Source organism: Nicotiana tomentosiformis, chromosome 10, assembly GCF_000390325.3.
Source record: "Nicotiana tomentosiformis chromosome 10, ASM39032v3, whole genome shotgun sequence".
Lineage (NCBI taxonomy): Eukaryota > Viridiplantae > Streptophyta > Magnoliopsida > Solanales > Solanaceae > Nicotiana > Nicotiana tomentosiformis.
In genome coordinates, this window is record NC_090821.1 from 25,383,446 (window position 1) to 25,395,418 (window position 11,973).

Below are 11,973 nucleotides of genomic sequence, written 5' to 3' on the forward strand. Positions count from 1 at the left end.
ATATAGTATAATATAATATCGTATCCACATGGATTGGAGTTAAACAGTATTATCATTGTTTGTAGCTAGATTGCTATCCAATATGATCAACAATTGAGATTTATGTGATTAAAACTACAATTAACTAAGAATCTAGAGTTATTGACTAATGACAATCGAAACAAGGAATAAGCAAAGTAATATATCAAGGGGAGAAGATAGGGTTTTGATAGGATAGGTGCAAGATAATTGTTTGGAATCTAACTCTAGATAATTCAATTCTAAAGTTCAAGTGAGTCTCTCGAATTCACTCAATTATTAGTTCAAACGTTCAGCAAAAACTCATCTCTCGATTAAGTTGTAACCTCACAAGATGAACCACTTTAAGTACGTGAAGATATGAAAGAATGAGTAGTGGATTGGTCTTTAGGAGAACTTCTCTCAATTATCCTTTTAACTAGGTTTAATCAATGATTAAACTAGCCTCTTTCGATTACTAAGAAGAATTAATGAACTTAACCAACAAGATAATGCAAAGATATCACAAGTTATGCCTCTCTCAATTACATGAAAATGTAAATATAGATGCAATAATTAAATCATCCAAAACGATTCAATACATTAAACTAGAGTTATAATCCACAAACAAATATCAATATACCAAATCCATCAAACCTCTAAAGAGAACTACTCCATAGACATGGAGCAATTAATCACAAATATGTTAAAAGTAAAGGAAAATATAAAGCAATCCAAACTCAGGTCTTGAGTGAGGATTGAATGATGAACTCTTGTGCTTTTGCTTCTCCAACTCCTCCTTAGCCTCCTTATGTCGAATATGTGTCAAAAGTTCAGAAAATAACGTTTTTCCATGTATTTATACCAAGTAGGGTCGGGCCCAAACAAAATCACCTTTTCCTGCGCGAAATAGGACAATTACTCTGTAAATTTTGCACAGGCGTGCCGCATGGGGCGACGCGCCATGCGGGGCGTTAGTGGGAAAATCCAAAGATTTGAAATCTGTCAGGCAGCAAACAAATACACACGCGGGGTGCCCCACACGCCGCCCCAAGCGCCGCGACTATGGGGATTTCTCAAAGTACAGAATTTTCCTTGCTTTTTGATATCCAGACGTGGTTCTTGACCCCTGAACGCGATCTCGCTTAATCCCTTGGGCTTTTACTCAGACCTCAAAGCTCCAAATAGCTCGAATTCATTCCATACATCTACATATCTTGGAATCACTCCTACAAGGCATAAAACACATGATAAGTACAAAATACTAGCGATTAACTCTCAAACACAATAAAAGTGCAGTAAATTAGAGTTCAATAAGTGACTAAAACACGAGATTACAACCTACCATCAACACCCCACACTTAAACCATTTCTCGTCCTTGAGCAATCAAATTACACTTCACATAGACACGGACTTTTAAAACAATTCTCATAACTCATCATACCAAGAATATTTAAACAGATTAAGTACAATACCGTACCATCCTAGCCTCGAAATTTGACTCAAAAAGCACCACGCATTATTTATAACCCCCTCACTTACTTTAAAACAGAGTTTAACGACATTACCTTTCCTTTGTGAATCAAGTGCCCTCACACAATAATAGAGAGTAGTTCCACACATAATGAAATTTAAGAACAATCAGGAACTCAAGATAGAAAGAATTCGCTCACTCTCGGAAACAACATTCATATGCCACAAAAGACGTACCATAGGCATGCCCGTAGTGTACTACTCAACTAATCGAGCTCATTCAGTCAAGGATCAAGTAGGACTTTAATTGGTTGTAATGTAGGCTGCGGGACGGGTAAGATACATTTAGATCATAGAGTGACTAAATCTCCCTAAGCACTTTAATACATATACATTTAACAATTCAAAACCCCATACTTATGTCAAATCATAACTCCACCTTCACATCAATATTCGTCAACTCCCAACTTCTTTAAGCACAAATACATAAAGAGTTACCACTATCAAGGAATATTTTTTCACAACAATACAACTATTTTTCTTTTCTTTTTCAATTCAAGTGGCTCTTACTTTTTCAACATAGTGCACCTTTCTCCTTATTTCATTAGTTCCACTCAAAAGCCAAACCAACCACCCCAAACTTCAACTTTTACAAAGTTTATAACAAATTTTAAGTGCTCACGAGAGGTACAAGGTTCAAATAGATGGTCAATTCAAGTAAATGGGTAAGGCTTGTAATGTGGTTGCCAAAAAAATAGGATTACAGGTCCAAAGGGGTTAACTACGATACATTACAATTAGGTGGGTAAAAGCTTATAACTGGCTCAACAAAGAAATGCCTATATCACTTCCAAGACTGACCAAGACTACTATATCGCTTTGCAAACAGACATCAAATGCAATGCACAGAATACCTAACACAAAACCTCACACCCACATGGCACATAACCCACTCAAGATTGGATTATCAAGACACTCTAGTCAAAGCAGTTAAGCAAAGTTAAGATCAAACAATTTAAGGTACTTATACAAGAGTTAAAAACTGAGCCTAAGCGTCAAAACTAAAGCACTTACTATTCTCAAGGCATTATAAAGTCAAGAGATATTGTCTTCAATTCAAACCATAGCACAAGGTTTTCTACTACTCTACAAAATAAAAACTAACTACACCCGATTCAAAGAAAATCCTTGAAAAAGAACCGGGACACAAAGAAAAACCAAGGGGGAATTGTTACACTACCTAACAAAAGAAAATCTTTTTGTCTTTTTTCCTTCGACTTTAATTCCTCAAGAAACCTGTCGAATGATATCCATCGTCGGGAAAATCGAAATGTTTTATGGTTTTTCAAATTCTTTTAAATTTCTAACTACTAAAACTAACAAAACTAACACATATACATACAACATATCCCCCACCCCATACTTTAAGTTGTGGCATGTCCCCATGACACACAATGAAAAAGCATAAGGTAAAGGAAACTTTCCTGAATCTCTAGCTGGGGTCCGAGTCGATGTCGGGATCCATTCCTCGCCTTCGAACTAATGCGCACATCCATGCAGGCAGCTTTTTCTCCGTCTTCTTGCGATGTACCCCACACTTATCTTTCTCACTCGCTGTAGCCTTCTCTTTTGAGCCCTTCACTTTCCACTCAACACTTGCAGCTGGCTTTTCTTTTTCACCACCGTTTCTACATTCATCTCAAAAGTTACAGTGTCCTCACCCACTCTAAGCATGAGCTTTCTCTCGTGTATATCTAATATTGCTCTACCCGTTGCTAAGAATGGTCTTCCAAAGATGAGGGGGACCTCTTTGTTCTCCTCCATATTCACTACTATAAAATCTACAGGGAATACAAACGTATCTACCCGAACTAAGACATCTTACACTATCCCCTCGGGTATCAGAGTCGTTTGGTCTGCCAACTACAAAAAAATTGGCACTGACCTTATCTCTCCAATCTCTTTCTCCAGTTTCCTGTAAATAGATTGAGGCATTAAGTTAATTGAGGCATCAGAATCACAAAGATTTATCAAAATTAACAAAGCCTAAAGAGCAAGGTATAGTAAAACTCCCTGGATCTCCACACTTTTGTGGGAGTTTGTTTTGCAATATCACACTGTAATGTTCTGTGAGCTTGAGGTCTCTTTTATATTCCTCTTCTTTGTCAGGATCTGCTTCAAGAATTTGGCATAACCTGGCATTTGGGAAAACACTTATGTGAATGAAAAATTTACATTAACCTGTTTCAGCATATCCAGAAATCTCTCAAATTGCTGTTCCAGCTTTTCTCTATATAGGTTTTGAGGAAAAGGTAGAGTAGGCATATGTTTGCTCTCCTCATGTTCCTCCCTTCTCGATTTTTCTTCTTTTCTTCTTCTTCTTCTTCTTCTTCTTCTTCTTCTTCTTCATATCACTATCATTCTTCAGTTGTTCCCTATTTTCCTTTTCAAGTACTACCTCTTTTTAGATTGGAGTGGTATCTTTCAACACATGCACGCTTCTCAAGGTCACAATATTCATTGTTTCTTTGGAATTTCTCTCAATATCAGTTGGCAAAGTACCTGGGACTCTCTCAGATAATATTATTGCAATCTGTCCCACTTGTCTCTCCAAATTTCGTAAACTAGTGCCCAATTCTTTGATAGTTGCCCCGTGAGCGTCCAACCTCTCATTTGTCTTGATAATGAAGGCCTTCATTAGATCATCTAGACCAGGCTCATTGGACTATTTAGGCTGAAATTGCTGCCTCTGCTGATTTTGGAAGAATGGAGCTCCTTGTCCCTGAGGTCTAGAGTTATTTTGTTGCCACGTATTTGCAGTAACTCCAGGTGAACTCCATGAAAAACTGGGGTACCTCTGACCCATTGCATTATAATTTCCCACATCATTCACTTCCTCGGTTGAGGCTTGACACTCATGAGTAGGGTGTCCTCTTCCACATATATCACAAGCTACATGAGGCTCACTTTGTATTGTATCTAAGGTCAGCTTCCGTATTTCTTTAGCCATAGCATCAAGTTGTACCGGCACGGATGTGTTATCATCAACCCGGTGAACACCTGTCGATCTTCTTATTTCGGCACTCTCAGAAGGCTATTGATTTTCATCTTCAGACAACACATCAAGAATTGTGACTATCTCCTCTGGAGTCTTCTTTATCAAAGGGCCTCCAACTGCATTGCTCAATGTTCTACGTGAGGCCAGTGTTAATCCATCCTAAAAGTCTTGGAGTTTCATCTAAAGTTCAATTCCTCTATGTCAACACTTTCTAACAATTTCCTTAAACCTCTCACAAGCTTCAAACACAGTCTCAGCATCTTTCTGGCAAAAGTTATAGATTTCTATTCTAAACTTGCCCGTCTTAGCTGATGAGAAATATTTATCAAGAAATTTTAGGGTCATCTCATCCCATGTTCGAATCGATCCATTAGGTTAGCTTCGAAGCCACTGCTTTGCATCATCTTTGAGTATGAAGAGGAATGCCCTTAAGTAAACTGCATCTTGTGACACACTATTGTATTGTAAGGTGTTCATAATCTCCTCGAAGTCCATTAGATGGTTGTTTGGATCTTCGTTCATCTTCCCTCTGAAGACACAATAATTTTGAAGGGTTTGGAGCAACCCTTGCTTCAATTCGAAATTATTAGCTGCAGTTGGAGGTGGTCAAACACTAGATAATTCTTGATTGTAGACTGGTCTAGCATAATCGCCAAGTGGTCTCCCAGGCAAGGGTTGATATTGATTAAGTGTGAGACCCCTCCCTTCTTCATAGATGTTCTGAGTATTTCTAATAGCTGCTTCCTCAGCATACCGTGCAACTTGTTCTCGTCGATGGGCTGCTTCTCCCACAGCCAAATCTACATTATCATCACCGATTCGAGCCATAGTTTTTATGGTTGAGGATTGCCCAACCTTTTTTGTTGTCTCAGTGAGATTTCTTTCCTTCTTCTGCTGTCGCAGTTGTTTTTTAATTTCTGGCTCGTATGGTAGCACTTCATTCGCAGAAGTTGTAGTCATGCACCACTCTGAACCAGCAACATGCGCACAGTCAAAGAACAACAAACGTAAAAAAATAAAAATAAAATAAAAATAAAAATTCCTGAATTAGCACTACAAACAATTTCAAACACTATGCATTGCCAATCCCCGGCAACGACGCCAATATGCTCGCTAGTCGAATATAGTATAATATAATATCGTATCCACAATAATTGGAGTTAAACAATATTATCGTAGTTTGTAGCTGGATTGCTATCCAAGATGATCAACAATTGAGATTTATGTGAGTGAACTACAATTAAATAACAATCTAGAGCTATTGACTAATGACAATCGAAGCAAGGAATAAGCAAAGAAAGATATCAATGGGATAAGATAGGGTTTTGATAAGATAGGTGCAAGATAATTGATTGGGATCTAACTCTAGATAATTCACTTCTAAATTTCAAGTGAGTCTCTCGAATTCACTCAATTATTAGTTCAAACGTTCAGCAAAAACTCCTCTCTCAATTAAACTTTAACCTCACAAGATGAACCAATTTAAAAACGTGAAGATATGAAAGAATGCGTAATGGATTGGTCTTTAGGATAACCTCTCTCAATTATCCTCCTAACTAGGTTTAATCAATGATTCAACTAGCCTCTTTCTATTACTAAGACGAATTAATGAACTCAACCAACAAGATAATGCAAAGATATCACAAGTTATGCCTCTCTCGATTATATGAACATGTGAATATAGATACAATAATTAAATCATCCAAAACTATTCAATACATAAAACTAAAGTTATAATCTACAAACAAATATCAATACACCAAATCCATCAAACCCCTAAAGAGAACTACTCCATAGACATGGAGCAATTCATCACAAATATGTTTAAAGTAAAGGAAAACATAAAGGAAAACATGAGGATTGAATGATGAACTCTTGTGCTTTTGCTTCTCCAACTCCTCCTTAGCCTCCTTATGTCAAATATGTGTCAAAAGTTTAGAAAATTACGTTTTTTCATGTATTTATACCAAGTAGGGTCGGGCCCAAACGAAATCTCCATTTCCTACGCAAAATAGGATAATTACTCTGTAAAATTTGCACAGGCGCGACGCATGGGGTGACGTGCCATGTGGGGCATTATTGGGGAAACCTAGAGAGTTGAAATCTATCAGGCAGTAGAAAATTACACATGCGTGGCGCCCCACATGCCGCGACTGTGGGGATTTCTTAGAGTACAGAACTTTCCTTGCTTTTTGATATCCAGATGTGTTTCTCGACCCCCGAACGCGATCTCGGCTTAATCCCTTGGGCGTTTACTCAAATTTCAAAGCTCCAAATAGCTCAAATTCATTCTGTACATCAACATAGCTCGAAATCACTCCTATAAGGCATAAAACACACGATAAGTACAAAACACTAGCAATTAATGCTCAAACACAATAAAAGTATAGTAAATTAGAATGCAATAAACAACTAAAACGCGAGATTATAGCCTACCATCAGGGGTGTAACATCATTCCCCCCTTTGGAACATTCGTCCTTGAATGTTGACTGATGCACTTAGCAGTCTTATAACATATACCTCTTACAAATACTTTAATAATGTCATTGCCATCTAGGCAACTATTCTGTGAGTAAATCCAAAGGCCAGGGCATTTCGCCCTTTAGGCCACTTTCTCACACCACGACTTGTGGTCGAAATTCTTCCAATCTCGTAACTGTTTCTACCTTCTGTCATGCGGCTTGCACGACTCTGACCTTGTATGTGCGCCTATGTGAGTCTTCTATCCTTTTTCCTCCATCGTTTAGCCAATCTCTAGGCATCACTTTATGAACATATACAGAAGTATGACAAGTTGTCCCTCTAGGCATCTATAGGTATATTGAAGTTCTTCGCTCGTTACTTTATCAAAATTACGGCTATTGCTATATTTTGTTTCATAGCCTCAGTTATCTATCCTTATGGCTTTATTGTATCTAGGTAGGTCATACTATATCATAACACTTACTTCGGTTTATTATTATCGAGGTCTGCTACCCAACCCTAGGTTACTCTCTCGCTTATTATCTATATGTATAAATCTAAGCCCTTTAATACTTCCTCATTGATGTTCATATTAATAATGACGGTCTAATCTCATCTCATACTTTGTAACTTTTATCCATCCATTTTTGATTCACCTTAATGTTGATCTATAATCTACCATTGATAACTTAAACCTATTATGTAATACAATTTCACTAGGGCTCACGTTGCATCGGGGAACATTTGAAGTGATTTTCCTGATCCACCTAGGGACGATACTATTCTTCAATAATCGTATTTCATAGCACCCCGACGTGATTCATCTTATGGGGATATCCTAATCCCGTGCAATTAATAAAATCCCTTCATCCTCTTATCTATCACCATTACACCTGTATTCTACTACTAGGGCAGCATTTCATCTCTTCTAATTTCTCCTAGTCTTAGACTCCTCTGAGTTCATTCAAGTTGTACCGAGCTTTCTATAACTTACGAAAACCATCATCTCTCTTTTTTTGATGTGTTTATTCCCAAGGACTTACCTATTCTCGTCACCTTATCACACACCTTTTCTTATCCTTACTCCTGTCTACCTAAAACCTTGTCGCTCTATGATACTTTAGCTTGCGACCTACACATATCTATTCATACTACTCGCAACCTTCCTTTAACTTGCTAGCACCATAGATTTCCTTTCGTGCCTTCTCAGTTGTCTTTAAATGTAAGCAATTACTTTTCCTGATTGTTCTGCCATTTGTTTCATGAATACATGGCTTATCGTATTGCCCACGAATACTAGAATTTCCTGTAACTCATATGATCTCAAATATCACTTTTCGGATTCAAGCAAGTCGTGGAACAAAAGTTGGCAAAGGTCATCACAAGTTACATTCATAATATCCTGAACATTAGGTCAAATGTAGCTGAGCTTTTCTCCCAATTTATTGGGAATTAAGGGATGATTCACATATCCAATTTCGGCTCTATGAGGCTAGTTTACAACTCATTAAACCGTTAGTTGATACGATGTCGGAGTAGAGAGATATTCGTGTATTGGGTGATTCTCCAACCTTTAAAGATCGGGTCAAGGCTCATTTAGGGTCATTTTTGGACCTAGCCAGATCATATAGCCTCCCAAAACACTCTCAAAGTAGTCTCCATGATTCTAGAGTGAAAATCAAAGAGAAAAACATGAATCTAATGCTAGAGATCCTGTGGTGCTTGCTAGATAGTAGCCCTTCATCTTGTGACTGTTTTGGAAGATTCTTCAAGTAAAGTAACCTAAGGTTTTGTTTTGTTCTTGTTGATTAATGTAATAATAAGTCCCTCCTTAGTATATATTAGATTTTCTAGGCGAACTACAAGTGTTTGCACACCAACTTGAACACCAAAAGTTGATTCAAGAAGAGAATACAACATCTATAGTGTTGTGGTGTCATTGAGGATAGTTTTAGGTTGTGCTTGGCTTAAATTTCGTATTGTTTCTACTGGTTAAGGTGAGATAACATCCTACTACATGTTCTTGAAGTTGTTTTTTGTTGGTTGCATTATTTGAGCAAAATACTACAAGAGCAGACTTGAAATAGATTGAGATGTTATTCTCTTTAATGGACTATTTTGGAAAGGTTGTTTCCATGAACTATAAATGGTTGGAAACCATTGAAAATGACTCTGTTATGATGTTGTTATTATAAAATATTGTCTACATATCTAAATTATTGTTGGTACTATGAGTATGAAGAGAAAGAACAACATAACAATGGAAAGTTGTACTTGTTGTTGTTGTTAGATTGTTGGGCTGATTGAGGGTGAACTAGGAGATGAATAGGAGGCTAGAAGTCCTCCCATTGTATTAATATCATGCTGGCTAATTTGTTAAGTTAATTAATCAATGACTTTAGGGTTAAAGGGTTAAAAAGGGATTCAATCCGAGCTTGTCATTTGTCGTGAAAAATAGTAGTGTCGTTGGTGATGTTTATGCACTTGTTGTTGTGTAGCTTGATTTGTGTTGTGATGCTGAATGTATATAGGTGAAGGTTGTATGGATTTGTGTTGGTTGATGGACTTGGTAATGTAAGGTTACTGGGGAGATGCTGCCCAAATTTACATAAATGAGCTACTAGTTTAAGCTACAGACATAGCCTTTACTCAACACTGATTTTGAATCTCCTTATGCTATGGTAGATTGAGTTGAGTTGTTTGAAAAATTTCTTGGAAGGTATTAAGGAATCAACGGAGTTAAGGTATGTTAAGGCTATCATTTCTTTCCTTTTGGCATGATCTATATGATACAATGAAATGATCAAACACGCAACTTTCACAAGTGACTCCATTCTTAGAAGTACTAGGGTTGCCTATGTTCTTGATTCCCCATGTGTCCTATTATTATATCGTCTATTCATGGGTCTTAGAAAATATATAAGTTGATAAAGTTTACCCGAAGGCGTAATGATCTTATGACATTCTGAGAGATCTTACTGATGCATTGAATTCATTTATATATGTGTATTGACCCATGACCAGATGGCGTTATATACGCATTTATTATACGTACATGGGGTATGAAAAAAGGTTACAGTGTTATATACGCACCACCACCTAATCAACTGGTATACATTGATGATTTCGTCCATAGAGGCCGAGATGATATGATGGGATGCCTTTAGAAGCTTGATGATGTTAGGTACGCATATACCTATGCATGATATGATATTTATACGCATATGCATGAAATTATAAATGTTTCATGATTCACAGAGCTATTCAGACTTACAGGTTGATTTCTTTACTCCATGTTTCTTTCATGTCTTTTATATACTGCTTTTCATGCCTTACATACTCGGTATTTTATTTGTACTAACATCCTTTTTGCCTAGGGACGCTGCGTTTCCTACCTGCAGGTCCCGACAGATAGGTTGACAATCCTCCTAGTAGGCTATTAGCTTAGCAGAGGGTGTTGGTGCACTCCACTTGCTCCGTAGTTGCCTATTTGGTCAGTATGCTTTGGACATGTATAGATTGGTATAGCGGGGCCCTATCCCGGCCTTTATGGCATTTATGTACTTTTCGAGGCTTGTAGACATATGTCATGTATATGGATGATTTTATGGCCTTGTCGACCTATGTTTTGAGTGTACAAATGATCATTTCGGCCGTATAAGCACGTATGTCACATGTATGAGTTTGTATACCATGTTGGGTCATCCTATGTCGAGTATTCCCTTGTGTTTTATTCTGGTTATCTCATGACAGCCCTTCTGGTCCACTTACCCATGATGGTATGATAAGAAAGATATGGTACGTTGGTACTCGGTTTAGTAAGGCACCGAGTTCCCATTGCGCCCCTGCGGTTTGGGTCATGACAAAAGATTGGAGGTAGAATCTGGGCCGTTGGATCTGATGATCAACGGCCCTGATAATTTGGTCATTTAAGATTTTTGGGGAGGAATTTTGGTAGCTGACATATTATAAGATTTTGACGGTGGAGATGAGATCTTTGGGCGGGTGTTTAAAAATCAAAAGAAATCGGAGATTAAATGTGAGTCGTCGATCGGATGGACTAATGGTTCAGATGCATGTGTATTTGTTTTTTGAGTGATAAGGACGGGTGACGTGGCACGATCTCATTGGTTCAATAAGAATGGCATGGATTGCCAAAGTGGGGGGGGGATATTTGGACTGGCTCATTTTCGGACTGGTCCTGTGTATTGGGCTGGAATTTATTTAGGGATTAGCCACTTGGTATTTAATTGAGGAATTGCAATTGTAGCCTTTTGGTTTTTAACCCTTTTGAAATTAATTTAAATAAACTTAATTATTTTCAATAAATGTAGTAAAAATTAAAATTATCAAATATATTACTTATTATCATAATTATTTATTTATAAAATGCTTTGTTTTCTAAATTACAACACTAATTTTGAATTATGAACATAGTAATATAATTAATCAACATTTGAGAAGTAATTCGTAAATTGATTATAAAGCCTCTATTGTGTATTTAAAAATACTTTAATAGTAGTATATTTATAATTACAAAATACTAATGCTAGGTTATTAATTCGAAAACTAATAGTTAATTAATTTGTAAATAATAGGTATTTATTGATGGAAAATACTTTCAAAATATTCATTGTAAATATTTAAGTATAAATAAATTAATTTTAAAAGGGAGGATCAAAATTGGCCGTTAACATCGATGCCGTAGTCTTTGAGTAACTCCAGCCATCTCCGTTGCCTCTAATTCAATTCCTTATGCTTGAAAATATGTTAAAGACTCTTATGGTCCGTGAATATGTCCACATGGACCCCATACAAATAATGACGCCAAATCTTCAATGCAAACACTATCGTCGCAAGCTCTAAGTCATGTATTGGATAATTGGTCTTTTCTTGATTCTTGAGTTGCCTAGAAGCATATGAGATCACCTTGTCATGTTGCATCAATACACACCCAAGTCCGATCCTTGAAGCATCACA

At 37.1% G+C, this 11,973-nt stretch overlaps 1 pseudogene; it reads left to right on the forward strand.

Moving 5' to 3' along the window:
- The first annotated feature begins 4,727 nt into the window (after positions 1 to 4,727).
- On the forward strand, positions 4,728 to 4,826 carry LOC117279767 (small nucleolar RNA R71; annotated as a pseudogene).
- Positions 4,827 to 11,973: the final 7,147 nt, after the last annotated feature.